Here is an 18,564-nt window from a genome sequence, read left to right as displayed (position 1 = left end):
AGATGCTCAATGGGATTGAGATCTGCACTTTGAGTTGAACAATGAATTTTGCAGACGTCCTGGTTCTCAAACCAAGCCTCAACACTATGTGCTGTATGACATGGTCCTCAGTCATGTTAGTAGAGACACAGGGTTGGTAATGCAAAATCATCCAGAATGTCTCTGTACCCTTTGACGTTCAGGGTGGACTTCAATATAATTAATGGCCCTAGTCCTCCCCAGCAAAAACACCTCTACACCATAACAAAACCTCTTCCAAACTTCACTGTTGGGATGATGCATTCATAGAAACCGCTCTCCAGGTAACCCGCCACCCCCTAATGCAGCCATCTGATCGGAAGATGGTTTACTGTGATTCAGCTGTCCACAACACTCCAAGCATCATCGTAGGTATCTCCGTGCAGTCACTGCTGTGATATTGGTCTTGTGTGCAACCTATGGTAACCCTTCACACGCAGTTCCCTATGGATTGTTCTGGTGCTAATGGATGTTCCAATGGCCTGTGAAAACTCATAAGTAATGCCTTCACAGCTCGTCCAAGGCTTCGTTGTCCACAATCTGTCAGTTTACGAGGTCTCCACGAATGTGGCTGCACTGTACACACACCAGATGTTTTACATTTTTTAATAACATTGCTAACAGTGTACTTTTGAAGGCCCAAAAGCACTGTGAAGTCCCATTCTGATTTGATGCTCAGATAACATCCCACTACCATACCCTGTTGGAAGTCCGTCAACTCTACACCTCATGGCATTCTGATGGTTTCTATACTCAGATATGCCTGTGTGATACTCTCCTTTATACCTAATGTTCACACATCCGATTTGCATACCCCCTTCACCTCACAGCACGGGATTGGTAGCTGTCCCAATACTTTTGTCAAAACAGTATATAATAAGGCACTTTAAGGGAATATACCTAGGGCATCCAAAAGGAGGGGGCAGCACTTTACTGCCAAAATGATTAATTTATTATATTTGTGTAACCTTAGTGCTGCTTACTAGTGTAGTCAGAATATGTACCTAGGGCAGCACCCACTGTAATTACAGTGCTGCATGAGACAATTATTCTGAAGCATCTTTACTACCTTATGTTGTGACACTATATCATATAGTCAGGCTTTTCTCAAAATACAATTCCTAATATTACACAAGAATATATAACATAGGCCATGGACCGTAATGGCACAGCATTTCATAATCTCAGGGAAAGGTTTCCACATGTAAGTGAGGCCAAAGTTAAAGAAGGGATATTGGTGGGTCCACAGATCTCCAGGCTCTTTAAGGATACACATTTCGATGACGTACTATGTGGTGATCCTTTCAGGATGGTAGCAAAGAATTTTTTTGGAAACCACAAAGCTGAGAATTGCAAAGAACTGCTGGACAATATGCTGTCATGTTATGAAAAAATGGGCTGCAGCATGTCTTTAAAAATACATTTTTTACATTCTCACGTTGACTTTTTTCCTGCCAACTGTGGTTCTGTAAGCGGTGAGCATGGCGAACGCTTCCATCAGGACATCTCTGGTATGGAGAGATGCTGAGATATGTGAAGATTCAATCCAGCACCAGTATTCTTTAAAAAAAAATCACTCCTGTATTGAAAATACATTAAAAATGTCCACATGCATAGGTATAAAAAACAAATATTTTCAAATGTCTGCTACTTGTGATTGACTTATCACCAAAAATAATACAAGATCTGACTCAAAAAATCATGGCATGCTCCAACAGGTGCCAAATTAGATATCCCCCTAGAAGAATTTCTTCTAGGGTAGAATATTTGAAATATAGTGCTCATTGGAGGCAACATACAGCAAGCAGCACAAGTTTACCTTATTTGTAATACAAAAAGAATGAGAGTAGTTTGCATATAAAAGTTAGTTGAATGCTACCATCTACTGGCACTCAGGTATGTTGCATGTTCTGTGTGGAGCAACTTGGTGAAGCAACTACTTTATTACATATTTACATATTGAAAAACTTGTAAGAATTTCTAAGATGAGTGAAATAGGAAAAAAACACAATTGCACCATTTGGTGGGTCTTGTTTTTATGGTATTCATGATGCAATAAAAATGACATTCTGAGCAGAGAAACAGAATTTAAACTGAAATAAATATCCATTTTTTCCCAACTGATTTAAATGGGTTTGAAAAAAACAGAAAGTTCCGTTTACTTCCGTTCCACTTGCTGACCATTTTTTATATAAACAATTAGCACAGCAGACTGCATTATTTGTTCAATTAGAAAAACAGAAAGCGAATAGAATGGAAGCAAATAGAAAGCTTTCAGTTTGCTTTTTGGTTTCTTTGCAAACCTATTGAAATCAATTGGGACAAAAAATGGATCTGTTTCAGTTTTAATTTCATTTCTCTGCTCAGAAAACAGAGCAGAGAGATAGAATTATGACTGAAAGGTATACCGTTGATGTGAAAGGCGTCTTACATTACTGCGGGTCAGTACGGTTATGGTGATACCAAATTATATAGTTTTATTATACTTTACTAATTTTAAAATAAACAAATATTTTAAAATATATATGCTTTTTGTTGCTATATTCTGACCCCGTAACCTTTTTTTTCATGGATGGAGCTGTGTGAGCACTTGTTTTTTTGTGGGGTGAGCTGTAGTTCTCTTGATACAAGAGATGAGTGAATTTTTCAAAAATTCAGTTCGGATGGTTCACTGAATTTTTTCAAAAAGTTTGGTTCGGTGTGAATTAGTTTGAACTGAACCATAAATTCATAAAAACATCTAAAACTAATATTCAACACTATCTAAGAGCTCCGAAGAGGTAGTGGTTCTTCAGTGAATGTGGCTTAGTGTTTAGCACTGTTGCCTTGTAGTGCTGGGGTCCTAGGTTCAAAATTAACCAAGGCCAACATCTGCATGGACTGCATTGTAACGCCATACAGATGTAATCTTTGTTCAGATGTGAACCTCGGACTCCAGCACTGGAAGTCGACACTGCTAACCACTGGACCACCATGCTTCTTCTTTTTTCCTTCTCTGGATAAGAAGAAGGAGAAAAACAAGCACAATAAACACAAAGAGAATATACAAACTCCATGCAGATGTCCTTAGTCAGATTTGAACCTATTAACGCTGCTATCTACTATGCTTCTCCTTTCTCGCTCATCAATATTCTTCCTTCTTTGGGGGAGGAGAATACCAAGAAAAAACACCAACACTGGGATAACATAGAAACTCCATGCAGATTGGTTAGATTTTAGCGTAGGACCTCAGCACTGCAAAACAGCGCTACCCACTGAGGCCTTAGTCAGACGGGCGTTTTTTCGCGCGATTTGCGGATCGCATGACGGATGCGCATCCGCAAATCGCATGACCGGTGCCCGAAAATCTGCTCCTAGCCGCGTTTTATTAGAAACGGGCCGGAGCTGTCCAGCGCATTGCATTCAATGGAGCCTGCAATACAGCCGGCTCCATTGAAAACAATGTGCTGCGGGCGAGTGTGGGATGAATTGTCGGGAAGGGCTTAAATATATAAGCCCTTCCCTGCAATTCATCCAGAAATGTGTAAAAATAAAAAAATATATATATACTCACCTGCTCCCAGCAGCCGGAGTTCCGCGCGGCCGGCCTGCAGAGGGTGTGAGCGCTGAGCCAATCAGAGGCAGGTCTGACTCACACCCATTCATGAATTCATGAATGGGTGTGAGTCAGACCTGCCTCTGATTGGCCTTCCCTGCAATTCATCCAGAAAAGTGTTAAAATAAAAAAAATATATATATACACCACTGAGTGGTGAGCCAATCAGCGCTGAGCCAATCAGAGGCAGGTCTGACTCACACCCCCTTCACACCCTCTGCAGGCCGGCCGCGCGGAACTACGGCTGCCGGGAGCACGTGAGTATATATATATTTTTTATTTTAACACTTTTCTGGATGAATTGCAGGGAAGGGCTTATATATTTAAGCCCTTCCCGACAATTCATCCCGCGCACGCCGGCAGCCCATTGCTTTCAATGGAGGCGGCTGTATTGCCGGCTCCATTGAATTCAATGGGCAAACATCGTTCTTCTCTGCCACAGCTGTTACAGCTGTGGCAGAGAAGAATGATTTGTCTAGTATATGTTCTCAATGGGGTCGGCGCTGCTGCCGCCGGCCCCATTGAGCGCATATAGAGAACACAAGGAATCGCAGATCACAGATAGGTGCGATCTGCGATTTCTGTTCTATAATTTATCGGACAAGCGTATAAAAAGCGCTCATGTGTCCGATACCATTGCAAAGCAATAGTTTTAAAAAATCGCCGGACGCATGCGCAAATCGCGGCAAAAAACGCCCGTCTGACTAAGGCCTGAGCCTTCAAGCTTCTTCTTCCTTCTTTGTCCTCCTCTTTTTTTCTCCACCTCTGGAGGTGTAGGAGAAGGAGAATAGGAAAAAATAAGACACAATAAGGAGAAGATCTTTATCTGTTTTCTTCTCCTTCTTCTTCATTTTCTTATTATTATTCTGCTAGCTGCTAAGATGCTGCATTAGCACTGACTGCTGCATTTATGCAGCTAAATGGCTGCAATTAATGCTGCCTTTGACCACGACTGTTGCCAGCAGATATTAGCTGTCAGCCATCTGATATGAAGCAAGCTCAGCTTCCAAGCACACTTCAAACATCGTCTTGTGATTTATGATGAGTATATCCATTATCAGCCGTTAAGGGGTTAAAGAATACCAGAGAGATTATTGTGTATGTCTTTTGTATACCTTTTTAGTTAATGTGCCATATATGTTCCAGCTGATATCTTGGCTCCTTCATCAGCTCTAATATGATTCACCTAGTACAGTTGTAAGAGGTGAATTCATCCACCTCTCCTTCAAGCATATCTGCCTTATCTCCTTTAAATTTGTTCGTCCTCGCTGATGTGCTTCACTTGCTGTCACTTTGTGGCTGTCCCTACTTGGTACTGTATGACAGCGAAAGCAAAGCTTGCAGGAAGAGGAATCAGGTGGCAGTTTGGGCTCATGCAGAGGTCAACACTGATGTAGGTGGCAGCGTGATGGCAGAGTATTGTGCTGTGACATTGCTGTTTAGAGAAAAAGTAATAAGAGGACATATTAGATGAAGATAGGAGGAAGTGAGCCTGAGTCTGCGAGTAAAGGCCCTTTTACACGCAGCGATTATTGCTCAAAATTCACTCAAAAGCCATCTTTTGAGCAATAATTGTTGTGTGTACATGTGTGCTCATCGTGCACTTTTCGTCCATCGCTGACTTCAGGTCAGCATGAAATCCTCCTCCCTGATAAGACAGACCAAATACTGAGTTCTCTGCGGGCAGTGCTGATAACATTATTTAACAGCTGATAACAGCTGCTGTCCTGCTGGAGAAAAAATAGCAATTTATTTAGAGAACAGACCACCCGCTGTTCTCTAAATACTAAAGGGCCGTGCACAACTATTGCTCAAAACTGTCAGTTTCTGATGAATTTTGAGCGATCATCTGTGTGTGTAAATGCACCTTTACTGTGTGTAATGCCAGAGGGATCTGCTGTGTGTGACGCAGAACAACAGGTCTGTGTAAAGCTACTGTGTGCTGGTGACGGATTGTAAAGGTCATTGGAAGCAATTGCCTGATCACCATGGCCGACAGTGAGGCTACTTGCCCAGCATTCCTGTCTGCCCTAAAGTTTCCCCATAGGGCCCATTCCCACAAGTTTACAAGAGTGAGTGGACTGGTGGGGCATAGGGGATAATCACAGGAGTACTACTACTCCTCCTCCTATTATTATTCAGATTTCCATCGGAGCGCGGAAATATGAACGATTCTGAACAATAATCATCCTGTGTAGAAGGGCCATTGGACTGACTCACTAAAAGGGGGTGGAAGCACTAGTCTAGGGCAGAATGAACTCTAAATACGGCCCTGGAAGTGCTGGGTGCAGTACACACAATGATCGACCAATCACCGCTGTGGCTGCGTTCTCATAAGGGAAATGTGTTATCACATGGCAGACATTTAAATATCTCTGATGTGACAACCACTTTACGTTTTATTTGCATGAAATCGGAAAACCCCTTAAGATTCTTCATAATACAGTGTTCAAGATCCTGGCTGTAAAGAGAAAGGGATTCTCATACCATCATAATACCTCCACAATCTATACAGGTTGATATAATGATCTAATTGTAGTGTTTGCTTTACAGCAGGCATAACCAGTGACAGACACCAACAAAAGAGGGTCCATTTGCAAGAACAGTATATGGACTCTAGTTATGTTATCACAAGAGCTTAGCAGATTAAAACACAATATGATATCACAGCAGCCAACATGTCAGAAAGAGAGTTGTGACATAAAAGCTGCCTAAAAAACCCTATGATATGAGAACAGCTTACCTGACTAAATCCAGTTGTGATGTCATAACAGATTTCTTGACTGAGACACGTATTTGATGTCATAGCATGTTACCTCACTGCGATATCATAGTGTTTTACCTGACAGAAACACATTTGTTATGTTACAACATCCCTGATTTAGGGTTCATCCATACTTTGTATTACAGATCCATACTAATTCCATTATTTTTTAAAATTGAAAAAAAACATTGCCAATGCATTTAAATAATTTTAAGACCCCTGGCTCTGACCTTTTTACATTGATATGATTGCAGACTACTTTGTAGGACTTTTTCACTCGATCCCTTGCGTTGCCACAATGTAGTTTACCATGTTTATGCCAAATGGGAAATGTTTCTCTAGGGCTGCATTCCCACGAACGTATATCGGCTCGGTTTTCACGCCGAGCCGATATACGCCGTTCTCATCTGCAGGGGGGGGTGGAAGAGCCAGGAGCAGGAACTGAGCTCCCACCCCCTCTCTGCCTCCTCTCCGCCCCTCTGCACTATTTGCAATGGGGAGAGGCAGAATGGGGCGGGGTTAATTATCAAAACTTAGCCCCGCCCCCATCCCACCTCCTTTCATTGCAAATAGTGCAGAGGGGCGGAGAGGAGGCAAGAGAAGGAGCGGGAGCTCAGTTCCTGCTCCTGGCTCTTCCATCCTCCCCCCCCCTGCAGATGAGAACGACGTATATCGGCTCGGCGTGAAAACCGAGCCGATATACGTTCGTGGGAATGCAGCCCACAGTACTAATTTTATGACAACACCCTTTCTCCTTGACCTCACTGATACAAATTAATTGGACTCTGTGGTTCCCTGGATAATGCAATAAAGGTACTTGGTGCTATATATTAAACCTACTTTGCTTAAATCATGTTGTCCAAAGAAACAGAGAAGACATGGCTGTTTCTTTTCTCCATCTTGCAGAGCATTGGTCTAGGAAACAATATAATATTATGGATCTCAGTCTACCCCCTTTTAGTTGTGGTCTGCCTTGGCTGACAGTGTGCTCTGACCTTCCATCTGTTTCGAAAGGAGAGAGGCAGAGCTGCTCCGATGTTTTGATCTCTGTATTTACCTTAATACTGTTCCTGAGTCATACATTGCTGAATCTCCACATCAGTGACCTGCATAAGGCAAATCTTCCTTGAAAGTTGCGATAACCTTGTTTTGATAGTCATGGTCTTGATCATGTTCTCTTCATATCTTATAAATAAACCCCAGTTGGAGAGATAGTGATCATTTATAGAGTTATACGCCTTTTTCTACATCCTTGATTGCACCTTATGCATCCTTAACCTTGAACAGGCCATGCCCTATCCTATAGTATGTGTGAAGATTAACGGTTTACAGTTTTTGTAATGCTGTTCTAGAATGGATTTTCACCAATTTAAGTAGGACCGATTAGTAAAAAAGTAAAGCATGTCCACGCCTTGTTTCCTTGCACTCTCTATTGTAGGTTATATTTGTGTCCATCTTTAGACTGCTACAAATGTAAATTCCACACGGGATAACGAGATATAGAATCTTTAATCCAGACAGCTATTAACTAGAAACTAGATTATGGATAATGAGCCTAAAAAGACTTTATTTAATCAACAAAATAGACTTTCTACACATTTAGCCAATAGTTCTCTTTAAAGATTCCCTCTTCTTATCAAGCTGTGCAGAATCCTATATTATCCTAGGCACTCCATTTCTGAAAAACTTGTCTTGAATTAATTTGCCAAATCTAAGAAAAGTTTTAGTTGAGTTCCTCAGCTAATGAAAGTCACACTGTCATTCTCATAAAAATAACCTCATAAACTGTAGCAATAGCCATTATATTAGTCCTGTAGGCAAGTTTAACTTAAGAACAACTGGACTCAGCACCACTTTGCATAATGTAAATTCAGCAGGCTTTTATCCCTTCATGTTGATTTTGCCAGGAAAGTCAAAGCATGCAGAACATGTAGGTCATTGTCTTTATGTTGTACTACAGAAACTCTGTACCTAGCATTAGCTAACATTATAACAGAGTACTTTGTACTGCTATTTTGTTTTTACAGCTGCCATCTGGTTACTGTTGATCATTTTTATTTGTCATTGACTTTCTGTGTTCAATCGTATCATTATATAGGTTAGAACAAACATTTTCATTGCATTATAAACTGAGAGCAAACAAGGACGCAGATCATCATTTATCAAAAATGTCTAACAGAAAAAAAACTATCAGTGCTGCCCATAGCAACTAATCACATTGTAGCAGTAACTTTTAGGCCTTAGTCAGACGGGCGATTTTTCGCGCGATTTGCGGATCGCATGACGGATGCGCATCCGCAAATCGCGTGACCGATGCGCGCAAGTCGCCCACAAATCGCCCGAAAATCTGATCCTAGCCGCGTTTCATTAGAAACGGGCCGGAGCTGTCCAGCGCATTGCATTCAATGGAGACGGCAATACAGCAGTCTCCATTGAAAGCAATGCGCTGCGGGCGAGCCCGGGATGAATTGTCGGTAAGGGCTTAAATATATAAGCCCTTCCCTGCAATCCATCCTAAAATGTGTTAAAATAAAAAAAAATTGTATACTCACCTTCTCCCGGCAGCCGGAGCTCCACGTGGCCGTCCTGCAGTGGGTGTGAAGGGGGTGTGAGTCAGACCTGCCCCCTGATTGGCTCAGCGCTGAGCCAATCAGAGGCATGCCTCACTCACACCCATTCATGAATTCATGAATGGATGTGAGTCAGACCTGCCCCTGATTGGCTCAGCGCTGAGAGGCAGCAGTCACTCACCCATTCATGAATTCATGAATGGGTGTGTGAGTGTTTTCAGCCTCTGATTGGTCAGGGCTGTGACCAATCAGAGGCAGATCATTCAGCAGGCGGGGATTTTAAAGCCCCGCCGGCTGAATAGTGCCAAGAAGCAGTTCAGGAGAATAGGTGAGTATACAATTTTTTTTTATTTTAACACATTTTAGAATGAATTGCAGGGAAGGGTTTATATATTTAACCCCTTCCCGACAATTCACCCCGCGCACGCCGGCAGCCCATTGCTTTCAATGGAGCGGCTGTATTGCCGCTCCATTGAATTCAATGGGCAAACATCGTTCTTCTCTGTCACAGCTGTTACAGCTGTGGCAGAGAAGAATGATTTGTCTTCTATATGTTCAGCGCCGACCCCATTGAGCGCATATAGAGAAGAGAACAGGAATCGCAGATCGCAGATAGATAATTTATCGGACGAGCGCATAAAAAGCGCTCATGTGTCCGACACCATTGCAAAGCAATGGTTTTATAAAATCGCCGGACGCATGCGCATGCGCAAATCGCGCAAAAAAACGCCCGTCTGACTAAGGCCTTAGTTTAACAAAATAAAAGCTGAATTCTGATTGGCTGTAAGCATGGGCAAGTTTTTCCTTCCGTTAGTCAGTTTTGATAAATGAGACCCACTGCTGTATGTTAGCATATGTCACTTTCAACTTCTGTGCCTAAATTGTCAAATTTCTGCGCATTAGCTGTTGGGCATGGAACATAATCAGAATAAAAGCAGGAAATTCTTTAAGACTCTCAAGTAGTGATGAGCGAGCATACTGCTAAGGGCAATTACTCGAGCGAGCATTGCCCTTAGCGAGTACCTGCCTGCTCGAGAGAAAAGATTCGGGTGCTGGCGGCGGGCAGGGAGCTGCAGGGGAGAGCGGGGAGGAACGGAGGGGAGATCTCTCTCTCCCTCTCTCTCCCCCGCTCCCCCCTGCTGACTGCCGCTACTCACCGCTCCCCCGCGCCGGCACCCAAACCTTTAGCGAGTATGCTCGCTCATCTCTACTCTCAAGCTATATTCCATAATGAGATATTGGATGAATATTGGAGAAGAGATAGAAATTAATACAAGGGGGCGTTAACTGGTATAGTAAACCCAACATAATCCAGGAGAACAAAGGTGAAAAACAGATAGGTAATTAACCTGGTCCGGTTGTGCTAATGATGAGTACAACATCATAAGTTTTACCCTTTGTTCTTGTAAAGATTCAATTATGTATTTTACAAATATGTTAACTTAAGCGTAAGCATAATAACAAAGAAACTCACAATTTTGAAATTTTAACCAATATTTTAATATAATATATTCAATAAATAGAAAGCATTCAATAAAGTTAATACATATTTATTGCACACACTTTATAGACCGTATTACAAATGTATTATGAACATTGACATATATACCAAATAAAAGTGTACAAATAAGCACACATTTGACAATAAAAATGCTAATATTAGAAGTTTTTTTCGCAAATCTTGTAGTTCCCACTACTACAGTACATAACCTAAATATAAGAGTAAGCCCACAAGCCTAGGACAATGCATTTTGTAATATAATATGCTCTATCTATCTATCTATCTATCTATCTATCTATCTATCTATCTATCTATCTATCTATCTATCTATCTCCTACTTTAGATTTTAAAGAGCAGTGGTCATCAAAATGTTGTTGGGTATTTCAAAATTAACTCGCAATAAGGAGCCTGTATGTGGGCATATCTGATAACTGCTCAATAGAATTTTAGGCACTCCATCCATACTGTTCTTGCTGTAGACCAGTGTTCCCCAACTCCAATTCTCATGGACCCCAACAGGTCATGTTTTCAGGATTTCCTCAGTGTTGCACAGGGTATGTAATTATTGTCAGTGCCTCAGACATTGCCACAGGTGTTCTTACTATAGGATATCCTGAAAACATGACCTGTTGGGGGTCCCTGAAAACTGGAGCTTGGGAAACACTGCTGTAGAGCAACGAAAACAAAAAATCTTTTCTCTGTTGAATGCTGTATAAATCCAATAGAAAATCTTCCATATGTCTTTGCATGAAATTGGAAGCATATCAAGGTACATTTAGACCCTAAAATATTTATGGTGACTGCATTACGGTCCCATAGGACTGCCATGTGTGCACATGAGCTCATCCTATCAGGCAAAAGTCAGCATGGTTGGCCAAATTCCTCTGAAAAAGTCAGTCTTCACCTAACAGATTTAATAGACCTAATTAAACTTTTTCCGAGTAACTGACTACTCGGACAAAAAGATTCGGGGGGTAGCATGGTGGAGCGGGGAAGTAGCAGTGGGGAACAGGGGGAAGCTCTCTCTCTCTCTTCCCCCCCACTCTCCCCTGCAACCCCCGCTCACCCCCGGCGCCCACCGAATCTTTTCGTCCGAGTAGTCAGTTACTCGGAAAAAGCGGTGCTCGAGTGCAAAAACACCCAAACCGAGTACGCTCGCTCATCTCTAGTTTTAACATTACAGGAAAATTCTGCTAGCATCTGGGCCCAGTCTAAAATAAAAAAACAAAGCATATTCACCTATCCTCAAACTCCCATGATGCAACTGAGTGGCTTCCACGGGCCCAGTGCCAACATTCTAGTGTACAACCTGGCAGAAGTCAGGTGACTGCTGGGGCCAAGCAGAGGCCTCAGCATCACCTTCCCCCACCTCCTGGTATCATGACACCAAGGATGTGAGCACTGATGCCAAGAGTTTGGACAGAGGTGCTGTGGCCTCTAATTAGCCACAGCAGTCGCCTGATGTCCATCAGGCTGTACACCAGGAAGCCGGGGCTGCAGGAGCCACTCAGCTGCTTTGCAGGAGGCCAAGGAGAGATGAATATGCTCTGTTATTTAATTTTAGGATGGGCCCAGCTGCTAGCAGAATGTTTCTGGTATTGATAAAACCCCTTGAAAAGCCATATTCAAATATAAGAGAAATCATTAAATGAAAAGAATGTTAAAAAATTGAACTGCTAAAATAACTATAGATGTTTGTTTTTGGTTTTTTTTTAATCAGTTTACATACATTTACTCTAAAACATTTGAAAAGCTTCAAGAAAAGATCCTGGAAAACATTTATGTGTGCACATGCTATTTATTTACCAAGAATAACTCAAAAATATTTGGTAGTCCATAAGCTTTTTAGTGCTATACATTGCCGCATCTTGATTTGGTGCTCATTAATTCTTTACGATTTCTAGTTAACAAAAACCCTTCTATATATTAAACAAATTTAAACAGGAATCCTTTATTGAATACCAGATGAAAGGTATAATATATTGTAGCATATTAGCTAGATTAGATTACACTGGATACAGGTTACAATTAGAGATGAGCGAGCATACTCGCTAAGGGCAATTGCTCGAGCAAGCATGCCCTTAGCGAGTACCTGCCCACTCGAGAGGCAAGGTTAGAGTGCCGGCATGGGGGAGCGGTGAGTTGCGGCAGTCAGCAGGGGGGAGCGGGGGGGAGAGAGGGAGAGAGAGATCTCCCCTCCATTCCTCCCCGCTCTCCCCCGTAGCTCCCTGCCTGCCGCCGGCACCCGAACCTTGTCTTTCGAGCGGGCAGGTACTCGCTAAGCGAGTATGCTCACTCATCACTAGTTACAATCTGTTCAATACTAGTAGGACAATAGTTCATATACATTATCAACATTTATGTAGGTGTACTTTCTTAAATACCGATTTAGTAAAAAATGCTGTGAACATTGTGCAGGATGATTATTTTTAATCGATAGTACACAGTTATACTTTAGATATTTTTTTTAAACTTCTAGTGTATTACCTACATTATTCTTGCTATAACCACACTATGGTGTGGAAGTGTCATTGCAATATAAAACCTGCATCTTAAAACTTGTATTATTACTTGCAACAATCACAGTGAGATAGATAGATGGGCAGACGGACATACAGATAGGTGGCTGGATTGACAAACAGACACTCTATAAAGTACCACTGTAAGGAGACAGTGACATTTTAGGTACAGTACTATACAACTATAATATACCTAAGGGTTGTTAAAATAATATGTCTAAAATTCCTAATGTAGAGCTCATCCGAATTTTAAAGTATGGTAACATGTTTTTCCTCTAAAAATGCCTGATGGGTGGTTCTTCTGGAGTAGGGCCCTGTCAGTCATTAGGCTATTCTCCAATCAGTGACACTATTAGAATAACTTGGCACTGCCACTAAATGGCATGGCTTTCCTACAGAAGCAATTTCCATAAGTTTCTTCAGAAGACTGACTGAGTAGTTTACAGTTACTTAAATAATTAAATAATAGAGTTAATCAAAGTCTTTAATATGCCAGGGGTATTTTCAATGCAGGCCTAAGGGTAATTAGAATTTTGAATGGAGAGTTAATGAGGTTTTCCTACAAAATACTATTTTCAATTATTTACAGGATAGGTATTAAATGTAGAATTGTTTAGGGTCCAACCACTGTTCCCCCCACCTCTGGAATAATGAGATTGGCACATCCAGAATCTCCCTAGTGAATGGAGTAGTAGTGTATATGCATGACTACTGCACTATTCACTAGCGATGTGCTTGGCTATCTCCCTCAGTCCCAGATAAGTGAATGGAGCAGCAGTCATACAGGTGCACAATCACTATGGAGACTTAGGGCCACCTTTCAGGAGAACCATGGAGTCAAGCAGTCATACCTCCAGTGATCATACAATACACTCATCACCTATCTTTTGGATAGCTAATAACTATAGTTAGAGAGGAAACTTCTAACTCTCCACTCATTATTCTAATTACCCTTAGACCTGCATCTAAAGTATGACTGTCTCTTGACAATGGCATAGTAAACACCTTGTGTAACCATATTTATGTGACCATTAAATAATTTAGTTCTGCTACAGATTAAAAATTATTGGAAGTTTGTTCCGATGAAGAGTATTTTCTCTTGCATGTTACATGGCATGCATATCCCAGATCATGTGTTAGTATGTTAGTGAATACCATGCTGTAGAACTTAAAAGTCTGTAAAATTAAAGGCTGGTTTACACGGGCAGATGATCGCTCAAACGACAGTTTGAGTTACAGCTTTGAGCGATCATTTTGCATAAATCATTGGTATGCGATCATTGGTATTTAAGTAGCTACTCAGCTACTTAAATACCAATTAGGTGTGCAAATGAAGCCTTCTCTGAATGCAGTTAATAGCCCAAGGCTATTATCTGCACTCAGATCCTTTGTTCTCCATGGGGAAACAATGCTATCAGCACTCCCCGGTGGAGAACTACTGATAAAAGTGACCAACGATTTTTAGGTTGGACTGAATTTAACGATCAGCTAGCAGTGCGTGAAAAGCGGACGATGGGCACACATTTACATGCACCGATTATTGCTAAAACGATTGCCGATTAGCGATTTTTTAGCGATCATCGGCTGGTGTAAATGGGCCTCTATTGCAGCTTACAGTCAACACCTTGCTACTAGTAATCACTTAGATTTTGTAAAAGTCCTTCAGTTGCTTGATTGTTTAATTATGTGTAACAAACTTTCAGTCAAGAAGATACATATACTTAAAGGAGTTGCCTAAGGTTAGAAAAACATGACTACTCTCTTCCAAACACAATGTCACTCTTGTCCATGGGTTTTGTGTGCTATTGCAGCTTAATCCTATTCCCTTCTAAGGAGCTAAGCTTCAAACCCAGAAACAAAGTACGGACAGTTGTGGCACTGTTTCTGGAAGAAAGCAGCCATATATTTCTAATGCTGGACAAACCCTTTAAGGCAAGGCAAGTATTACATTAATCCACATTAATAAGGACAACCATGCAATTTGTTCTGCTAAACAAGGTAGCATATGTTTCAGAAGAAATGTTAGTCCAGGAGTAAGCAACACATGATCCTTTATCGGCTGTTTAAACTCTAACGGTTGGCTGACTGATGGAGAACACTCTGAAGATGATATTTTTCTAGTCAGTCTAAGTCTATGATCTTGTCCTGGGAATAGCATGCTGTTCTAAAGTCAACAAGGTTGCTTAGCCCTGAAAAAGAATTTTCTCTTTTTTTTTTATTTGTGTTGGAAAAAGAAGACAATGCATTTTTACTCTTCCACCTATTAATTTTATATTGTTTCCATTATTTGTAAATGGTTCAATTGCAATAATTGGGTATGTCTGCATTTCATAGTCAACATCATCAGCATGTTGAATCCTTGTGTGGTTATATTCAGCAAAAAATAACAGTGAAGTTCAGAGGTTTTGTAATTTTGAAGACTTTATATATTTAATAGCAGAAGCATAGCTATAGGAGCTGCAATGGTTTAAGAGCAACTAGGTCAAAATGTACTGAGGATCCATAGTCCAATCAACCTCTTATAAGGAAACAGAGTTGTAAAATGGTGTGGTCATGTTGTCTCTAGCTATCTTATTATACTAATGAATATATTTTTACTTTATCTGTATATATATGTTTATATGACACGTAATAATGACACGTTTATATATATAAACGTGTCATTATTCGATATAGTAGAATGTGAATTCATTGGTGCAGGTCAACTATGTAGCTTCCACTATTGCTTTGGAAATTCAAGCTATTGTACTAATCAACAAGCTCAGCTATGTCTACAGTTCATTCAGATACATGTAGTCATTGTGGGTCAAAATAAAAAGCCATTAAAGTCAACATCTCTATGACTACTTTCACATAAAGCCTTTAACTACTGGTCCATTTTCTCTAGTTCTCTAAAAAGCTAGAGAAGATAATTTGAATTTATAAAAAGTCCTTTGATTTAAGCAGAGACAGGCTGCAAATACAAAATGCTTGAAAATGTCTGATTTCTGCAATACATCATATATTCTGGACGGCATGCTGTTCCCATATTCCCGAGTAGAACCATAAGAGAACAGAATAAATCTATTTGAAATGAAAGAGAGTTTTCTGATTATATGAATTTCACCCAGAACTTTATATATTGGATTTAACCATGACTTTGAATGTAATGTCTGACATAAGCAGTAAATGCCTTGGATCCAAGGACTCGCAGTATTTCAAAAAAAACCACAATGTAAAATTAATTACCATCTGATGATTTAATGTAAGAATTGTCTTCTTTTCCCCATTATTGATGCCTTCATTGTCTGGCAACAGGGTTAAAAGAGCAGTAAACCTTAAATATAAGTTATTTTGTATAAAATGGATTTAAAAAACTATCACAAATACATATGTAAACATTTCATAATAATCAACATATTCAACCAGATTAGCAACCAATGTAAGCTAATCAGAGCTTTATATGGGCTTTAAAGTTATAAAGATGTTGTGACCTTGTTAAGCAATTTTCTACTTTCCATAAAGGTATGTCTATATTCCGTTTCCTTCTCCCTTAATACCCTCTGTCCTGTTAGAGGTATACAGTAATACGTCTATTGTGGAAAATATATTTAATGATACAATAATTCTTGTATTGATACAATAGCTTGGGCTGATAGTATTAGAACATGACTAAGTTTTATTCAGTATGAATGACTCAATGATCCAAGGATCAACATAAACCTTCAACATGAAAAACATTGGTAAAAGTAGAGGCATCTGCAAGCTAATTTTGGTAATGATAACATTTTATGTTTACATATATATTTGTGAGTTGCCTTTTTATATGAAATAAACTTGTATTTTAGGTTTAGAGAACTGTAACACTTGACATAGGCTCTTTGAAGCCCATGGAACAAGACAGTGATCACATGTCAGTGGAGCAACCAGTAGGAAAATAAAGTTTTTGGCACATTCAATATGTCTTTCAAATTGTAATTAAAGCCATATTTAACATAATTAGTAATAGTGAGTGTTCCACCATTTCACTATATAAATACTGCATTTTATATGTAAAAAAAAAGAATCCCAATGGTGTACTGTAACATACAGTAGCTACCCATGCATCAGAAATGACCTAGTGCTTTGGACCCCTACCATTGAGATTCACTGAACTTTGAAGTACCAGAACCCATCTGGCACAGCTCAATTATGTTAATAGCTAAGAGAATCCTACGCCCAGTTTATTGTGATTGGATAATAACTGGAGAAATAATACAAAATATTATTCAACCATATTTTCTGAATATACACATTCCTAAATAGGCTAAAAAATTCCTTCTTGGTTGCACCCATGACAAATCAGGTTAGAGTAGCACACTGTTAGTATGTAGGTTAATACAAGATTAGGGCTTTAGTAAGTTAATCAAGATTTGTTAGAATGTTGTATTATTAGTTCTTTATTTGTCAGTAATATTAATCAGATACATTCATCACAGAATTAGGACAAAACAGAGTTAAAATTGTTAGTCATGCTTACAGACACAATTCTGTCATGGAATCTAGAATTAAATCAACTAAATGAACTGCCAAACGCAACGTGTCATAAAACGGGACTTATTTGGTATCCAAAACTTGTGGCATAATATACTAACCCAACATAAATTGTTCTAAACTACCATAATAACTGGGGTTGCTTAAATTTGTTATACAGCATCTGTTCCTTAAAAACATAGATATTTTTAAATGCTTTCATTTACATTCTTTTGCGTTAAATAAGACCATGACAGAAGTATGCTGTTTATTAAAATTGCACCATTTCACCATAGATACCAGCAAATTGTTAGAAATGTGTTAGTATAGAAAGCATTTTAATAGTTCAAACGCACACTGTTAGTTATTTGTTTTATCTTCACAAATATCGTTTGAGGTCATATTAATTAATGTAAAATCGAATATGTATATACACAATCTATACGCATATAGATTTTACATGAAAAACGACATATCTACAAAACGCTAACGCTCTACGGCTTTAATTTAGCTCTACCTTGAAGAAAAACCTAGGTCTCTACAATTGTATGCATGAAAACTTTTTGGTAAATACTTACGTGCTCTTGAAACAAGTACTCTGCATAGAAGCTAATCCAAAAAGGAATCTGAGCAGTAACATATGTCTAAAACTTATCATATGCAAGGAGCATGCATGAATTAATGAGAGCTAAGAGTACACAGATTTACACTCTGCAAGGGATGGCAGCCCAGAGACACTTCTGAGCAGATGTTACAGAGGTCTTAGTGTTTGTAGGCATATGCACGTTTTTGTTTATCGGAGTATTTCTTGCACTGAACATGTGGTCAGGCAAAATTGTATTTTCCACAAGTGGGAAAATTCTATTTTATGCTAGTAAATTGAAATGAGTAAAATTTAGGATTAATCATGAAAGTCTAAAAATTATGCTTTTTTTGTTAGAGTGTTTTAGTACCACTGTCTTCATAAAATAGTGAGTTTTCTACCCAGTAAAGTCGTGATTTCCTCAACCTGTTCTTTCTCAGCATGCAGACAAATAATAGCGTGTAAGGAAGAAAGCTGCCGCCATCTGCCCCTGCTGGCAACAATACTCAAGTAAATGAAAATG

The sequence above is a fragment of the Eleutherodactylus coqui genome, chromosome 5, assembly GCF_035609145.1.
Source record: "Eleutherodactylus coqui strain aEleCoq1 chromosome 5, aEleCoq1.hap1, whole genome shotgun sequence".
NCBI classification, from domain to species: Eukaryota; Metazoa; Chordata; class Amphibia; order Anura; family Eleutherodactylidae; genus Eleutherodactylus; species Eleutherodactylus coqui.
This window is presented reverse-complemented; position numbering follows the sequence as displayed.